This window comes from Ambystoma mexicanum, chromosome 3q (assembly GCF_040938575.1).
Source record: "Ambystoma mexicanum isolate Mex_15411 chromosome 3q, UKY_AmexF1_1, whole genome shotgun sequence".
NCBI classification, from domain to species: Eukaryota; Metazoa; Chordata; class Amphibia; order Caudata; family Ambystomatidae; genus Ambystoma; species Ambystoma mexicanum.
Window position 1 is genome coordinate 28031661 of NC_090926.1, and position 19509 is coordinate 28051169.

Genomic DNA, 19509 nt, shown 5'->3' on the forward strand with positions numbered 1-19509 from the left:
CACACTTTTCGACCCTGTCCACACCTTTGACAGATAGGCTACAGTCGTCCAATGCGGGAAGAGGGTGCCAGACCTAAAAGACGTTCAACAGGCCTTTGAAGCTCTTTAGAAAGCACTGACTGACCATGCAGTGCTCCATTGTCCAGATTTGTTTCCCACCATTCTTCCTACATACGGATGCCTCTGGAGTGGGTATTGGAGTGGTGCTGTTCCAGAACAAGGATAATGTGGAAAGACCTAGCCTCTTCATCAGCCGTAAATTATTGCTGAGTGAACAGTCCTATGCGACAATTTAGGAAGAGTGCCTGCCGGTAAAGTGGGCCATTACGTTGCTGCGATATTATCTCCTGGGGCGACAGTTTACACTAGTCACCGACCATGCCCCACTAGTCTAGATGTCAAGGTACAAGAATTCTGCTGTGTTTTTTTTCGCTGTAACCTTTTTCGTTCACAACAGTGCATCGGCTGGGAAAGCTATTGGATCAGGCAGATTTCCTGTTGCGATCCCATTCCCTGCCCGAACGTCAGGGCTTGTTGGGCAGGGTATTTGAAGGAAAAGGTGCCTGCAGAGAACTTCCAGGGGCCTCAGGGAGCATGGCGGTAATGAGACGGCAGGTGATGATGATAAAGGAGTAGGAGGGGCGTGCCGGCAGCCGTAGAAGGGAGAGAGGAGGATCAGGTGGTGGGACAGGCGTGAGGCAGGGAGCCTAATAAAAGGACTGGTTTTTTTCTGTATTCAGGGGGAGGGAGCAAGGTGCACAACGGCGAGAAAGCTATAGTAAGAGGATGGCAAGAATGAACCATAGGCGGCTGCCGGCGACGAGGCGTTCGCCTGGGCCTATTAAGAAAAGATCCAAGGCAGGCCCTACGAGAGCCGGAGCCGGGACGGCAGCACGAGTACAGGGACGTCCAGAAAGGAAGTTTGGTAGAAGCAGGAGGACCAGGACGACAAACAGGAGTCTACGCGAAATGCCTCCACCAAGGGATCTCTTTGACGTTCCAGCTTTTAATTCACTCCTATGGCATTTACCCCAGTGCTTTCTGGTCTGGGTAGTTCACTGTATAATGCATCAAAGTTCGACGGTTATCCTTTTGCGTTCCCCTTCTCTCTGGGTTACTTTCAATCGTCTTGCTTTTACAGTTCATTCACTTTCTCTTCACAACCTTTTTACCTTTCACTAAGACTTTTGAGTGGGCTACTTCCTTTCGCCGGACCACTCAGACACTCAGTGTTAGTGACTTTACAACTATCGTTAATTTCTTAGTTCATTCGCAGGTCTGCCTTTCCTCGCGTCTCATCCACAAACATTCAGCCTTCAGTGTTGCGATATGATGTTGCCACTTCAATCTCTCAGCAGCACACACCGGTCTCTCACGTCACTTGCCAACTCACCGGCAGTGTGCGTTTCCTTCTTGTCTTTTACTTTCTTTCAATTTGCAAGGCAAGGTTAGTACCACAGGCTTGGCCTCGCCTCCCCAACTCTGTCGTTCACCCGTGATGGTAGCTGGCGTCCTTGAAACACAATGCAGCCTTCTTGTTTGGGATTTGTCATTCTCCACGTATCTTTCGCGGTCTTCTGGAGGCAACAACCTCCTGCTGGGAACTCCTGGGATACTGTACCTGTGATTCTCGTTCCTCGGTCCGTTGCTCTGATCCAGTAGGTTTGCCTTTGTCCCGGAAGTTCTGCACTTACTTGTATTCCACCTTGCTCAGAATGTGTCTCTATGTTCCACCTTTTATCCGTGTGAGGAAAGCTAATTGGTATCAGATGTATGCACTTAGAGCCAAGTGCCTGACTCTGCCTGACCCAATTAGATGTATAAGAGTTAGCATTGCTACTCTCAGTCACCCTCTTCCTCAGCCCAGTGTTTGTGTGGAAAAGGGGGGAGCTGGGACATTGAGGAATCCTATGAAATAGGATGGGTTACGTGTATGGGAAAGGGGGGAATAACGTGTCTCACTGTAGGCTGTCTCACCCCCACTGCCCGAAGACCCCTCACCCAGGTGATCCTCCCGCACTGGCCCACCCCCATGAACTGGATCCAAAAGCTATGGTCGTGTCCTGGCCACCTGGATGATCCCTGAGGACTAGCGGGTGAGACACCCTTTGGTTTCTCACACTATAAACAAATTCTCCAAGCAGACTGCTGGTTATTCGGTCGTAGTGATTATTAAGCTTTACAAACAGAGCTTTTGACCAGCTATACTGTATGGGCTTGAAGCCCTAGCCATGAGTGATCTGTCATGGGTAAATTTAAAAGAAGAGTTGTTTTGGAGTAAACTCCTGAATTTACCTCTGTCTATGCCTATTGCTTAACTTTGCCTGGAATTGGTGTCCCTAAACAGTCAAGCTTTGATATGTAGAGGTATGCTCTATATTGAATCTAGATCGTTGCCCAAATGCCCGTTACTGAAATTCATGGGCTGTCTACAATACGGTAGTTACTTGCCGGGCACGTTGGTGCAATTTCCTAAAATTAAACGAGGAGTGTTTCTCTATCATTGCGTGGTTTCCTGATTTCAAACGTGGATTTGGTGGCTTTGGGCCCTGCTAAATCCACATCCAAAGTAAATGCTCTAAAAATAAGTAGCCTATTCTATGCATGTTCAATGTGCCAAGCATAGCTGGGGAAGCAAAATGCCTCTGGCCTTGTATGGCCCATTGGGCATGCTCTGACTGAGCACACACACACACAAAAGGAAAACATGGTTTCCCTACAACACGGGTCAGATCAGGAGCGTTCTCTCAGCTGCTCACTGCAGCTGAGGGAGCGCTCGGTTTTTATCTTGGCCTGCCTTTTGCTCTTCCATAATGGGTAGCGGGTCAGCGACCTGTTGCCCATCATGGAGGAGCCGCCCCTGCCACACAGAGCAACTGCATTCGCCTCTGCTAGATGCCTGGTTGCTGCTAAATCCACACTATCAAACATGTCCAAAATGAGCTTGATCCGTTTGCATGAATGTTCAACACAAGGCTCGACACAGGCCACAAAAGAACCAAAACCAGATACTGTTTGTCAGTTATGCAGGGTGCTTGCTTGTACACGGCTCGTAGTCGTATCAGCAACCATGCGTTATTCACACAATGAGGAGGTCCACATTGCAGTACCGGTCTCAACTCCTTTATTAACTTAACTAACTTCTTCCTTCATCTACACCCCATCACATCCTTTCCCCCAGCTCCCACCTCCACCCAAACCCCATCCCACCAAACATAACGATGTAGGACGGACACAAAATGTAACTGATCATGTGACAACATGACAACCTTCCCCCTTTTTAAACTCTTAGGCAGGCATTAGCTCATCTCTTCAATGAGTTTTATGGGTTTTGTCATTGCCCACACAGGGTGGCTCACCCTTGGCCGTTCTGGGCTGTGGGAAGGGGGTCTGTCCACAGTCCACTCACTGTCGTCGTCTGTAGCTTCACCACCTGCAACATCTTCGTCTCCCCAGTATGGGTTGTCGGAATCTTACCAGGCCCAAGTGTCCACAGGGTCCTTGTGTTCCCCTACTGAGGCTTCCCATGCTGTCACTTCACCAGGGCATTCCTTGAAGTGGGAAACATTTCTTGTTATTGTCTGACCCTCATCGTCCACAGCCGTGACCATAGTACCTTTTACTTTTATGACTGTGAGAGGGCTAGGTGTAAATCGAGAATCTTCCTTTCGTCTCTGGGTCTGGCGCACCAGCACTCTGTCACTCTCCTCGAAACTGAGCTCCCTCGCTCCTCTCCTCTGCAACAGACGTCATTTCTGCTTTTCTTTGGCATCCCTCGCCCGGATCTCCTCCTTCTCCTGGGTGATGTTGCCCTCTGGGGGCCATTGTGGCAGTCGTGTCCGCAAGCCACCGGCCAAATGGGTCAGCTGGGCATATACGTGTGATGCTCTGAGGGGTGTGCCTGTAGTCACGTAGAAGTTGGTATAATGTCTGCACAAAGGGTTTGTGTGACAGGTGCGCCACCTGAAGTATTCTCTTGAGGTTCCCCATAAAGCGCTCAGCCATGCCATTGGCATGGGGCCAGAGAGGCGTCATTTTCCGGTGATTGAAACACATGTACTGTGCGAAGTCCAGACTGGTAAACGGTGGGCCATTGTCAGATTTGATCATTTATGGAATGCCATATGCCGTGAGTATGCGGCCCAAGGCTGGAATGACCTCTGTGGCCACTGTATATGGCACAATTTGGACCTTGGGTTACCTCGAGTATTTGTCGATCACGATCAGAGCGTAGGTGCCATCTCGAAGGGGCCCAAAGAAGTCGACCGCCAGTTCCTCTCATACATCACCAGGGAGTGGGGAAATCATGAGTTGGGGCTGGTGCTATGGCACTGCAGATTGCATAAATCTTTAAGGTGTCCTCGACTTGTTTGTCCAGCCCGGGGAACCAGATCTTCTGCCTCAGTTGTTTCTTTCTTGATATCACTCCTCTGACCTTCGTGGGCAAGGTCAACTACCTGATTGGCGACTTGGGCAAGAAAATTCTGCAGCCTTTCATAACAATTTGGTATTCTGTGGAAGTGAGTTCTTCTTGCACCAGCAACATCACCATGACGTCACGCTGTAATGTCTCCTCTAGGTGTTGAGCTCTATCCATTGCGTGTTTCAATTTACCTTGCTTGATGCATTGTGATATGGTGGACAGTACTGGATCGCTTGCTGGAGCATCTTCCATGTTACTGGGAAGGGTTTTAGTTGGTGGATGACATATTGTCCGTATCCGGATACCTCTATTGTGCTGGGCGACTGGCTTGATTTCTGGTTCAATGTGTAGTCTCACTTTGCAGTTACACAGCTTTCCTAAGCCCTTGAAGAGGTTCTGATGTGCTTTAGTGATGTCATCTTCCGGGACCAGATATTTGTGGGCTATCCGGTTGTATGAGATATGGACAAGTCCCATGTCGATGGCGGTTTTGAAACTCAAGGCGCATCCGCTGTTGGCTTCTGTAGAGAGGACGTGCAGCTATACGTGGCTGTGTGCGATTTGTGCATGCAGACTGTGGTAAAAATACCCTTGCACGGCAGGGGAGTGTTCGAGCCGCACAGGAAAATGTCGTTCTGCGAGGGCTACAGTTTGGCAGGTGTGGGAGGCGATTGTATGCCTCTTCGCTCAGTACGTTGACAGTAGCCCCTGTGTCAATGAGAAATTCTGTTGGTATGTTGTGTACCTGAAGTGTCAGAATGGGGCTGTGTTCCTTTGCCATCTCATTACCAAGCACCCACACGTACCCTTTTCTCCTTTGGCTGTCGTGCGAGGATGAGGAAACGCTGCTGGACGGCGAGCGTAACTCCACATAGCGGATGCTCCTTCAGGGTCTGTAGGTAGTTCTCCTGTCTGGTTATCTGAGCGAGCTCCTGGGCTGTTGACAGCTGCGCTCACCTTCCGCAGGGCAGTATCTCCTGTGTTCATGGCTCGATCTTCTGTCGTCTGGTCTGTAATTAGGGTTTCATCTGCTGCCCCTCGGAGAGGCAGCCTGGATGAGGGGCGCTGGTGAATTTCTGAAGACCCCTGCATGCTGCGCACTTCTGCCCAATTGCCGGGCACATACCCTTGTGGGGGAATTCGTAGCTGCATCTGTAACATGATTTTGCTGAGTGGCTCGGTTTGTTGGGTATGGTTGGAGTTAATTTCTTGATGACCTCCTGGTCCCTGGTGTCTGACAAGATCTTTAATTGTCCTAAGCCAACCACCTGCTCTGTGACTGCAGAGTTGGTGCGTGCCATCACCATGATTTTGTCGAAGGTCCTCTGTTTCGGGAGCAATTTGCGTTTGAAGTCTGCTGATTTGCACCCCACGATGACTTGGGAGTGTAGAGCTTCATCATTTGAGTACTGATCGAAGGCACAGTGCTTCATGCAGCATGCGAGCAAAAATGATGGGTGGGGAAGGTGAGTTCAGAGCACCGCCTGCTTTCCGCTATTGTTTCACCCATCTGACTTCCCAGACCTTGAGCAAGGACACTCCATACTCCATCTTCATGTTGTGTTGCATTTTTTTCATCTTCTGTCTTGAATGTGATGGGAACAACCTTATCTGTCTGAATGTGCTTTGTTCCCGCGGTCCAGGTCACGTGTTCAGGGCCCATAAAAATTATTTTCTCTGCTGGCATTTATGAAGCATTTCTGTTTTTTTGTCCTTGCAGGTGCTGTATCTTTTCAGCTGACTCAATCTCTCTTCCCCAGCGTCCTTGGTAGGGCTGGACGTGCTGCCAGGCCTGTTTTGCATCTCTCAGAAAAGTCAGGGTATCAGGTCTCAGCCCTTTGTTTTGAGCTTTCCCAATTCTTTTCAATGCAGCTGTGGTTTCCATTTTGCTTTCCTGCATGGTGTCAGCAGCAGTTCATGTGTGTTGTTTTGCACCTTGCTAATTTCTCTGCGGGTGTGTTCAGCCATATCGCCTTTTCATGATTACTTTGGTAATGTCATCCAGGTATGGTCTGTGGGGCTGCTTCAACGGGTGGCATCCGTCATTTTGAGGTATGCTGGGGGGGTTGAGGCCCCCTCAACACAAGCAGCATATCTCCCTACGCCCAGTATTTACAAATATCCAGTAGTAGCACAGGGACGAGCACAATTGCTAGCATCCTACAACTCATTACCGATTGCCCAAATTATTGAACTACAGGGCCATGCCCCACAGGAGGAGAAGGAACTGTGGCAAAAAAAAAGAGGATATAAACAGTCCCCTACAGGCTTACTATGGCGGCAGGAAACAACAGGCAAAGCGATTATGCCGCATGAGCTGCTGCTGGTCGCTTTCAACCAGCTGCACCATCCATCTCACACTTCGAAATACCATATTACCGCAGATTTACAGGAAGACTGGTTGGTCCCCAATCTGCATGAGATACTGACTAAAATTGTGATTAACTGTACTACTTGTCAATCTTACAATACTGGCCCCACCTTGAGATCTATCCATGGTACCCTGCCCCGCCCCAACTGGGCCAGTCCGTGATTTGCACATTGACTATGTGGATATGGGTGAAAGATGTAATGGGTATTGTTACACAATCGTAATTGTGTGTCCCTTCTGCAGGTGGGTGTAGGCAGGTACTTGTGCACATCCAGATGCTAAGTGTGCAGCCACATTTCTGGTCAGAGAGGTTTTCCCTCCCTGGGGAGTCTGGGATGTATTAAGGTCTGACACTGGCACCCAATTCCTCAATGAGCTGTTCAAGGAGATAACAGCATTACTGGGCATAAAGCATCAGATGTGCTCAATTCACCATCCCCAGGCCAACATGGTTGTAGAACGTATTGATGGGTTATTGAAAAGTAAACTTTCACATCTGTGCACCACGTTAAAGAAAACTGGATGGCCTGCATGCCCCTGGCTCTGTTTAGCATGCACACGCAGCCCTGTAAGGATCATCATTGATCGCCTCATGTGATGGTGAGAGGATGGCTAATGCACACGCCCCTACCGCTTATCTGGAAAGCTTCAGATGCTCAGAGGGCTGCGTGCATTCTGGGGGATGAGTTCAGGGATTATCTTTCTGCCTTAACGAAAGCAACATCATAGGCCTAGCTTGGTGGATGCAGTCGACATTACCTCGGCTTATCAAAAGGCCTGTCAAGGAAGAATGATGGTGTACAGAGCGGTTACCCGCAGCCAGACTATCACCCCGACTGGCTCACCAAGATATGGATCAGGGCTAGGACCTGGAAGGTCAAGCATGCCTTTATCCCAAAAGGCAGAAAACGAGGGAGGAATGTATGGCCGGCCGCGGGTGGTACAACCAGAAGCCTGCAGGGTTAGAAGTCTGATGAATGGGGACATATAGCATGAATGTGCCCCAAGAAGAGTAAGGTGGAACCGATGGCAATTGGTCTCTTTGATGTGCCTGGAGGGGGCTCATACTCAGAGGGCAAAAGGCCCCTGCAGTGATCACTGTATCCGTATACCTGTGAGGCTGAAGGGGATGGGATTCCAACTCGAACGATGGTGGATTCGGGAAGTTTGCAGACATGGTCAGCGCCCAGCTGGAGAGGCAGTGAGGGGAAAGAAAATCTCAATTAGGTGTGTCCATGGGGATGTAAAAACCTATCCTACCAAGGATTAAACAAGCTCAGGGGCAGTTAAAGATCAGTGCTGCTGTGCTACCCATGCTCCCAGAACCCCTGGTGGCGGGGTCATATGTGGCCATAATGCCAAAAATCATTCAACAGATCGAGGAAAACTAGTTGGACAGTGCCTCCTTTCATGAAGCGACCATTGAAGCACGGCAGGTGCGACCGGGAAATGTGGAACGGAGAAGAGGGAGTGCAAGGCAGGTGGCATGAGAAAGTCATGCTGCCAATGACGATGGACTAGAAACTCCACGAACAAGGGGACAGTTACTGATTCGCTCAGGAATTGGATCCCACCTTAAGGAATGCTAGAATTAACGTACAAGAGGAAAGGAAAGGACAAGGGCCGTATCTCAGCAAGGACAAAGGTCTATACTGCCGAGTCATAACACAGCCGGAAGGGGGAACCTTGAGACAGTTAATGGTGCCCATAAGATGTCGACCCACTGTTTTAGAAGTGGCTCATGTGCAGATAGGAGAGGGTCACTTGGGAATGGAAAAAAACAGTACAGAAGATCCTGGCAGAAGATCCTGGCACATTTCTTTTGTTATGTTATGTTAAGTTAATTTGTATTTATATAGCGCCTTATGTACCATTGGTATGGTCTCAAGGCGATGATAGGTTGAACGCCCTCGGGAACCGAAGTTCAAGTCAGTAGAGAGAATAGAGAGAGTCAAAGGTGCGTGTGAGCATTGGATATGTGTGCAGCTGGTGTGGAATTCGTGTGATAGCTGCTTCTTAGCGGTAGATGTGGTGGTTGAGATATCAAGAGTATGTGTTTGTTCTGGCAGGTTGTTATCCAGACCAATTCTGGCTGCGTTAGGCCTGAGGAGAACGCCTAGGCTGGAGGATGTGTGACCAGCAGTGTTTAGTTAGACTGATGGGGATTATGAGGCAGATGATGGTATGAGAACAGCTATACCGAATGGTGTCATAGTATCGCTGTGTTCTAGTTGAGTGGTGGTGTAAAGAAGAGAGTAAGTGTGGAGATGTGATATGGTGGTTTACCGTAGGTGTCTGAGATCTGGCCCACTCCAATAGTTCCATGTACTCCAACCGCTCCATGTACTCTGACTGTTCCATGCGTTACGACCGTTTCAAGCACTCAAAACCGTTCTTTTCCATGTTCTTTTAAACGTTCCATGCACTCCAATCTGTTCCATGCACTCCAATCCGTTCCATGCACTCCAAGCCATTTTATGCACTCCGAGCCATTTTATGCACTCCAACCATTTTATGCAATGCTCCCTTCATTCCTTCTACCCACGTTATTCTTTCTCCATGCATCGTCCATCCACATACGTCATCTTCACACGTTCCATCCACTTCACTGGTTCCACCCATTTCACACGTTCCATCCACTTCGCCCGTTCCACCCGCTTCACTGGTTCCACCCACTTCACTGGTTCCTAACACATCACCCGTTCATCCACCTACTTCATCCGCTGTACCATTTCACCCGTTCCACTCACTTCACCCATTCTACACCCGTTCATCCGTTCCATCGACATACTTCACCTGTTCCATCCACATACTTCACCCGTTCCATCCACATACTTCACCCGTTCAAGCACAGCATGTGATTCTAAGCAGATGAACAAGCATCAGAAAACAAGTTTTTGAGGGCCTCCTCGAAACGGCGGCAGAGACAGAACAAAGGTCCTGTTTAAGCTGGTCAGCCCACTGGTTGGCCCTGGGACACTTCCGAGAAGGCTTACTTGCAGGGTTTGATGAAGGTGCAGAGAATAGTTGGTCCCACTATTCCAATGGGTCGAAGCGTCTTCGCAGCCCTTCCAGGACGACCAAATGCAGAGGGGTCCCAAGGAACGACAGCGGGCTCAGGGTGCCAAACCTTCCAGCGGGTCACCAGCGGTTCCTCCTTGGATCCTATCCTTCGTTCAGTGAGAACTCCAGAGATCGACATGCTATGGGTGTTTGGGGTCTTCTCTTATCCAGAATCTCCTTCGCGCCAAAATGAAGAGGACCCAATGGGAGATCTGCTCACATACAGGCATACCATATGTGGACCAATCACAGACCACGGTGGTCCCAGCTTTCACAGCACTCCACACTCTCTAGCACCCAGGATGTGTACTGGGGACCGACCCCAACCCACATCCTGGAGGAACACAGACAAGGCATGCAGAAGCCCACAAAAGCTTGGTGTTTGTGGGAAAATGCATGCCAAAATAAGGACTGACCTGGGTCGGCTAGGAGCAAGATGGCCAAAGGACAGGACAAAGAACCTTGTGGCATGGCCATTTTGGAGCCAGGCCACCTGTTTGTGCCGAATGTCGTAATTGCGGTTTACCTGGCAGGAAAGGGTTAAAATTACATGAAGATAAGCTGCCAACGAAAGCCATCAATTTCCTCGACTTGCACATCTATCGTTCCGGCCACCTGTTGAGAACTGAACTCTTCAGGAAACGTACTGATAGGAACAGTCTCCTCCATTTTTCCAGCTACCACACCCAAGGGTTGAAATATAATCTCCCTTATGGACAATTCCTCCGCATCTGTAGGAACTGCACGGACAAAGAGAAATTCGAATTACGTCCCAGACCAAAACGAGCACTTACTAAGTAAACTTGTCAATGGGTAACACCAACATCGTACGGTTCCACTCATTCGGCAACTGAGACCCACCTAGGTCACTGGAACCCTCACCAATGTCACCAATAACATGGCGGGCCACACTAACATCCTGTGGTCTTTCCTCTTCTTTAGAATAGGGACCTGTACAGGCCCTCTTCCAGCTCCCGGGATCCTGAGACACGTCCAATCATCAACCCACGGCTATCCCAGAGTGCATTTTGCACACACAATCCAGCAACCAATAAAGGATTGTCTACACACAGCATCACCACTGCTATTTCAGCAGAAGGTAAGCTGTATTCTGATACACTGTGCTGTGTATCTTCATGGCACCATTGAGCCATTATTCATTAATCCTTAAATTACTAAAAAAAACACCCCGAGATCCTTACAGCCTTTATCTCGCACACAGATATTACGGACAGCAATACATCCTATGTCTATCCTGATGAAGGCCAACACACAGACAGGATCCAATCAAGCCCTCCATGGCTCTAACACTCCTGTGTCGATTTCCTGTGACACAACTGTATAAACCCCTTTTGTGTATGTTCTGTAGATAGTGTTGTGTACACTTTTGTGTTAATCACGCCCTGGACCATTTTCATTCCTGGGTGCACTTTGTTCAACTGTAGGTCTACCCTACTACCATATGTGAATGTGCGCTTGTGTGGAATTATTAACTAAACATTATAGAAGTTGATACTTATCTGTATTTACACTGTATATAATCACACCTGTCCATTGTCACTTTCGTGCTTATCGAAAGTTTTGTAAAGTAATTGAGAATTCATTTGCGAAAAAACCTTGTGTTTTGAAATAAATGTATATGTTCAGAACCGCACAGCTGGTTGTAGGATCTCTCATCCTGATTTTTTTGATATTTACATTTGTTACATGATGCAGAAAAGTTGCAACATTGGAAAGGACTAAGGGAAACAAAGACTCCCAGTACTGACTGTTTTAAGGGCATTTCAGTTTCCCCATAAAAAGTTAGTGAAAGCCCAGAGGAGTGCAGCAGACGGCTGGGCGCCCCTGGTAAAGTCAGACTAAGGTGTTAAACAGCAGCAAAAAAGTTGGGTGGGGGGGTACACAACTGGAGGGAAAATTACCCATAAATGGAAATCTTTCCTAACAATATCCGAGAAAAGCAGTGATGCTATTCGAGAGAAGCTGAAAAACCACAAAGTGCAGCTGATCTGAACTTTGTCCATTGCTGCCGCCGACCTTTAAACCGTAGTGCAGGATTCCACAGACGTCCTCCCTCTTGTCCCCACGGCTGAGCCCGAGATGTATGGGCAGACTGCTTGGTTCTGCCAACAGTGAACAGAGTGCCAGAAGAGGAATACACCCCATGTGCCAGGGGCCTCATTACAGACAATACCTTTGATACTGGAACCTTTCCAAAGGATAGGAATGGATTTCATGGGACCTCTGGCTCCAACCAGCCGAGGTCATTGATACTTACTGGTAACCGACGATTATGCCACGCGGTACCCAGAAGCATTTCCATTGTGGTCCATCTCAGCCCAACAAATTTGTGATGTGTTAATGCCTTTTATCGCCTGAGTGGGGATTCCCAAGGAAATCATAACAGATCGAGGCACGAACTTTATGTTGGCCATCCTCAAGCAAGTGTGTCAAATGCTGCATATCGAACAGCTGAAGACCTTGGTATATCATTCCCAGACTGATGGGTTGGTGGAGAGATATAACCAGACAATAAAGTGAATGCTAAGGAAAACTCTGAATCCTGCAGAAAAGAATTGAGACCGGTTGAGTCCATGGGTCCTCATCACCCTGAGAAACACACCCTATTCATCCACCGGGTTTGCTCCATTTCAGATATTATTCGGCCGACCCGTCTGTACACTGCTTGACATTTTGAGACAGAAATGGGAAGAACAACCACAGCAGATCAACCTCACAGAATGCGCTTACCAGTTAGCGGAACGGGTAGAGAAGCTGCAAGAGGTGGCCCAAACACATTTATAGCAGGCCCAGTGGATACAGGAAGCCCAGCGCAACAAAGGGACAAGGATGCGTAGCTTCCAGGTGGGAGACAAGGTGTTAGTGCTACTACCCACCTCGGAGAACAAGATGTTGGCCTCGAAGATTGGTCCATATACAATAAAACAAGTGATAGGAAGACTGGAAAGTCCCAGTTCAAACTTACCATGTCAAACTTCCTTAAAAAATGGGTGGAGCCCACTCCTACTATAGCCCTCATCAGTACGGAGGTCCGTACACCAACGGAGATGCATTTTGGATGGGAAGACAGTGAGACGGAGACCTTGCACATCAACCCGGGACTACAGGCGCAGGAACGTGGGGAAGTGGGCACCCATATACAGGAATTTAAGGTGATTTTCTCATCCTTGGCTGGGCACACCTCACTAACACATCATGGGATAGACACTGCACCCAGAACTATAGTAAGATTCTGGCCGTACCGGATCCCGGAAGCCCGAATTCAAGCAGTCAACCAGGAAATCCACTCAATGCTGAAAATGGGGGTGAAGAGCCCTCCCACAGCCAATGGTGCTCTCCCATTGTCATGGTGCCAAAACCTGATGGCAGCCTCATATTCTGCATAGACTTCGGGAAAACTGAACGAGGTTTCCAAGTTTGATACACCCCATACCCTATATTGAGGATCTCTTGGACAGACTGAGACAGGCAAAGTACCTCACAACTATTGATCTTTCAAAAGGGTATTGGCAGATTCTGCTACAGCCTAGCGACAAGGAGAAGATGGCCTTTGCCACCCCCACAGTTGACGGTACTTCTCTTTGGTTTGCATTGGGCACCCGCGACCTTCCAACAGCTGATAAACTCCATTCTAAAAGGACATGAAGCTTACACTGGCGCATACCTGGATGACATCATTGTTTATAGTACCTCGTGGGAGGCACACCCGACACATCTGAGTGTCATGTTTAAGATCTTGCAACAGGCCAGACTCAACAGCAATCCCAGCAAGACCTCTGTGGCCTTCTCTCCTATCAAGGATCTAGGATATTATGTGGGGCAGGGAACCATTCAACCTCAAGAGAATAAACTTGAGGCCATCAACAGACTGACTTTTCCCATCAATGCCAACCAAATTCAGACCTTCATGGGGTTTGTGGGATATTACAGAAGATTTATTCCACACTTTTCGACCCTGTCCACACCTTTGACAGATAGGCTACAGTCGTCCAATGCGGGAAGAGGGTGCCAGACCTAAAAGACGCTCAACAGGCCTTTGAAGCTCTTTAGAAAGCACTGACTGACCATGCAGTGCTCCATTGTCCAGATTTGTTTTCCACCATTCTTCCTACATACGGATGCCTCTGGAGTGGGTATTGGAGTGGTGCTGTTCCAGAACAAGGATAATGTGGAAAGACCTATCCTCTTCATCAGCCGTAAATTATTGCTGAGTGAACAGTCCTATGCGACAATTGAGGAAGAGTGCCTGCCGGTAAAGTGGGCCATTACGTAGCTGCGATATTATCTCCTGGGGCGACAGTTTACACTAGTCACCGACCATGCCCCACTAGTCTAGATGTCAAGGTACAAGAATTCTGCTGTGTTTTTTTTCGCTGTAACCTTTTTCGTTCACAACAGTGCATCGGCTGGGAAAGCTATTGGATCAGGCAGATTTCCTGTTGCGATCCCATTCCCTGCCCGAACGTCAGGGCTTGTTGGGCAGGGTATTTGAAGGAAAAGGTGCCTGCAGAGAACTTCCAGGGGCCTCAGGGAGCATGGTGGTAATGAGACGGCAGGTGAGGATGATAAAGGAGTAGGAGGGGCGTGCCGGCAGCCGTAGAAGGGAGAGAGGAGGATCAGGTGGTGGGACAGGCGTGAGGCAGGGAGCCTAATGTATTCAGGGGGAGGGAGCGAGGTGCACAACGGCGAGAAAGCTATAGTAAGAGGATGGCAAGAATGAACCGGAGGCGGCCGCCGGCGACGAGGCGTTCGCCTGGGCCTATCAAGAAAAGATCCAAGGCAGGCCCTACGAGAGCCGGAGTCGGGACGGCAGCACGAGTACAGGGACGTCCAGAAAGGAAGTTTGGTAGAAGCAGGAGGACCAGGACGACAAACAGGAGTCTACGCGAAATGCCTCCACCAAGGGATCTCTTTGACGTTCCAGCTTTTAATTCACTCCTATGGCATTTACCCCAGTGCTTTCTGGTCTGGGTAGTTCACTGTATAATGCATCAAAGTTCGACGGTTATCCTTTTGCGTTACCCTTCTCTCTGGGTTACTTTCAATCGTCTTGCTTTTACAGTTCATTCACTTTCTCTTCACAACCTTTTTACCTTTCACTAAGACTTTTGAGTGGGCTACTTCCTTTCGCCGGACCACTCAGATACTCAGTGTTAGTGACTTTACAACTATCGTTTATTTCTTAGTTCATTCGCAGGTCTGCCTTTCCTCGCGTCTCATCCACAAACATTCAGCCTTCAATGTTGCGATATGATGTTGCCACTTCAATCTCTCAGCAGCACACACCGGTCTCTCACGTCACTTGCCAACTCACCGGCAGTGTGCGTTTCCTTCTTGTCTTTTACTTTCTTTCAATTTGCAAGGCAACTCTGTCGTTCACCCGTGATGGTAGCTGGCGTCCTTGAAACACAATGCAGCCTTATTGTTTGGGATTTGGCATTCTCCACCTATCTTTCGCGGTCTTCTGGAGGCAACAACCTCCTGCTGGGAACTCCTGGGATACTGTACCTGTGATTCTCGTCCCTCGGTCCGTTGCTCTGATCCAGTAGGTTTGCCTTTGTCCCGGAAGTTCTGCACTTACTTGTATTCCACCTTGCTCAGAGTGTGTCTCTATGTTCCACCTTTTATCCGTGTGAGGAAAGCTAATTGGTATCAGATGTATGCACTTAGAGCCAAGTGCCTGACTCTGCCTGACCCAATTAGATGTATAAGAGTTAGCATTGCTACTCTCAGTCACCCTCTTCCTCAGCCCATTGTTTGAGTGGAAACGGGGGGAGCCGGACATTGAGGAATCCTATGAAATAGGATGGGTTAGGTGTATGGGAAAGGGGGGAATAACGTGTCTCACTGTAGGCTGTCTCACCCCCACTGCCCGAAGACCCCTCACCCAGGTGATCCTCCCGCACTGGCCCACCTCCATGAACTGGATCCAAAAGCTATGGTCGTGTCCTGGCCACCTGGATGATCCCTGAGGGCTAGCGGGTGAGACACCCTTTGGTTTCTCACACTATAAACAAATTCTCCAAGCAGACTGCTGGTTATTCGGTCGTAGTGATTATTAAGCTTTACAAACAGAGCTTTTGACCAGCTATACTGTATGGGCTTGAAGCCCTAGCCATGAGTGATCTGTCATGGGTAAATTTAAAAGAAGAGTTGTTTTGGAGTAAACTCCTGAATTTATCTCTGTCTATGCCTATTGCTTAACTTTGCCTGGAATTGGTGTCCCTAAACAGTCAAGCTTTGATATGTAGAGGTATGCTCTATATTGAATCTAGATCGTTGTCCAAATGCCCGTTACTGAAATTCATGGGCTGTGTACAATACGGTAGTTACTTGCCGGGCACGTTGGTGCAATTTCCTAAAGTTAAACGAGGAGTGTTTCTCTATCATTGAGTGGTTTCCTGATTTCAAACGTGGATTTGGTGGCTTTGGGCCCTGCTAAATCCACATCCAAAGTAAATGCTCTAAAAATAAGTAGCCTATTCTATGCATGTTCAATGTGCCAAGCATAGCTGGGGAAGCAAAATGCCTCTGGCCTTGTATGGCCCATTGGGCATGCTCTGACTGAGCACACAAGCACACACACACACAAAAGGAAAACATGGTTTCCCTACAACACGGGTCAGATCAGGAGCGTTCTCTCAGCTGCTCACTGCAGCTGAGGGAGCGCTCGGTTTTTATCTTGGCCTGCCTTTTGCTCTTCCATAATGGGTAGCGGGTCAGCGACCTGTTGCCCATCATGGAGGAGCCGCCCCTGCCACACAGAGCAACTGCATTCGCCTCTGCTAGATGCCTGGTTGCTGCTAAATCCACACTATCAAACATGTCCAAAATGAGCTTGATCCGTTTGCATCAATGTTCGACACAAGGCTCAACACAGGCCACAAAAGAACCAAAACCAGATACTGTTTGTCAGTTATGCAGGGTGCTTGCTTGTACACGGCTCGTAGTCGTATCAGCAACCATGCGTTATTCACACAATGAGGAGGTCCACATTGCAGTACTGGTCTCAACTCCTTTATTAACTTAACTAACTTCTTCCTTCATCTACACCCCATCACATCCTTTCCCCCAGCTCCCACCTCCACCCAAACCCCATCCCACCAAACATAACGATGTAGGACGGACACAAAATGTAACTGATCATGTGACAACATGACAACCTTCCCCCTTTTTAAACTCTTAGGCAGGCATTAGCTCATCTCTTCAATGAGTCTTATGGGTTTTGTCTTTGCCCGCACAGGGTGGCTCACCCTTGGCCGTTCTGGGCTGTGGGAAGGGGGTCTGTCCACAGTCCACTCACTGTCATCGTCTGTAGCTTCACCACCTGAAACATCTTTGTCTCCCCAGTATGGGTTGTCGGAATCTTACCAGGCCCAAGTGTCCACAGGGTCCTTGTGTTCCCCTTCTGAGGCTTCCCATGCTGTCACTTCACCAGGTCATTCCTTGAAGTGGGAAACATTTCTTGTTATTGTCTGACCCTCATCGTCCACAGCCGTGACCATAGTACCTTTTACTTTTATGACTGTGAGAGGGCTAGGTGTAAATCGAGAATCTTCCTTTCTTCTCTGGGTCTGGCGCACCAGCACTCTGTCACTCTCCTCGAAACTGAGCTCCCTCGCTCCTCTCCTCTGCAACAGACGTCATTTCTGCTTTTCTTTGGCGTCCCTCGCCCGGATCTCCTCCTTCTCCTGGGTGATGTTGCCCTCTGGGGGCCATTGTGGCAGTCGTGTCCGCAAGCCACCGGCCAAATGGGTCAGCTGGGCATATACGTGTGATGCTCTGAGGGGTGTGCCTGTAGTCACGTAGAAGTTGGTATAATGTCTGCACAAAGGGTTTGTGTGACAGGTGCGCCACCTGAAGTATTCTCTTGAGGTTCCCCATAAAGCGCTCAGCCATGCCATTGGCATGGGGCCAGAGAGGCGTCATTTTCCGGTGATTGAAACCCATGTACTGGGCGAAGTCCAGACTGGTAAACGGTGGGCCATTGTCAGATTTGATCATTTATGGAATGCCATATGCCGTGAGTATGCGGCCCAAGGTTGGAATGACCTCTGTGGCCACTGTATATGGCACTATTTGAACCTTGGGTTACCTCGAATATTTGTCGATCATGATCAGAGCGTAGGTGCCATCTCGAAGGGGCCCAAAGAAGTGGACCGCCAGTTCCTCCCATACATCACCAGGGAGTGGGGACATCATGATACGGGTTGGGGTTGGTGCTATGGCACTGCAGATTGCATAAATCTTTAAGGTGTCCTCGACTTGTTTGTCCAGCCCGGGGAACCAGATCTTCTGCCTCAGTTGTTTCTTTCTTGATATCACTCCTCTGACCTTCGTGGGCAAGGTCAACTACCTGATGGCATGGCGACTTGGGCAAGAAAATTCTGCAGCCTTTCATAACAACTTGGTATTCTGTGGAAGTGAGTTCTTCTTGCACCAGCAACATCACCATGACGTCACGCTGTAATGTCTCCTCTAGGTGTTGAGCTCTATCCATTGCGTGTTTCAATTTACCTTGCTTGATGCATTGTGATATGGTGGACAGTACTGGATCGCTTGCTGGAGCATCTTCCATGTTACTGGGAAGGGTTTTAGTTGGTGGATGACATATTGCCCGTATCCGGATACCTCTATTGTGCTGGGCGACTGGCTTGATTTCTGGTTCAATGTGTAGTCTCACTTTGCAGTTACACAGCTTTCCTAAGCCCTTGAAGAGGTTCTGATATGCTTTAGTGATGTCATCTTCCGGGACCAGATATTTGTGGGCTATCCGGTTGTATGAGATATGGACAAGTCCCATGTCGATGGCGGTTTTGAAACTCAAGGCGCATCCGCTGTTGGCTTCTGTAGAGAGGACGTGCAGCTATACGTGGCTGTGTGCGATTTGTGCATGCAGACTGTGGTAAAAATACCCTTGCACGGCAGGGGAGTGTTCGAGCCGCACAGGAAAATGTCGTTCTGCGAGGGCTATAGTTTGGCAGGTGTGGGAGGCGATTGTATGCCACTTCGCTCAGTACGTTGACAGTAGCCCCTGTGTCAATGAGAAATTCTGTTGGTATGTTGTGTACCTGAAGTGTCAGAATGGGGCTGTGTTCCTTTGCCGTCTCATTACCAAGCACCCACACGTATCCTTTTCTCCTTTGGCTGTCGTGCGAGGATGAGGAAACGCTGCTGGACGACAAGCGTATCTCCACATAGCGGATGCTCCTTCACGGTCTGTAGGTAGTTCTCCTGTCTGGTTATCTGAGCGAGCTCCTGGGCTGTTGACAGCTGCTCTCACCTTCCGCAGGGCAGTATCTCTTGTGTTCATGGCTCGATCTTCTGTCGTCTGGTCTGTAATTAGGGTTTCATCTGCTGCCCCTCGGAGAGGCAGCCTGGATGAGGGGCGCTGGTGAATTTCTGAAGACCCCTGCATGCTGCGCACTTCTGCCCAACTGCCGGGCACATACCCTTGCGGGGGAATTCGTAGCTGCATCTGTAACATGATTTTGCTGAGTGGCTGGGTTTGTTGGGTATGGTTGGAGTTAATTTCTTGATGACCTCCTGGTCCCTGGTGTCTGACAAGATCTTTAATTGTCCTAAGCCAACCACCTGCTCTGTGACTGCAGAGTTGGTGCGTGCCATCACC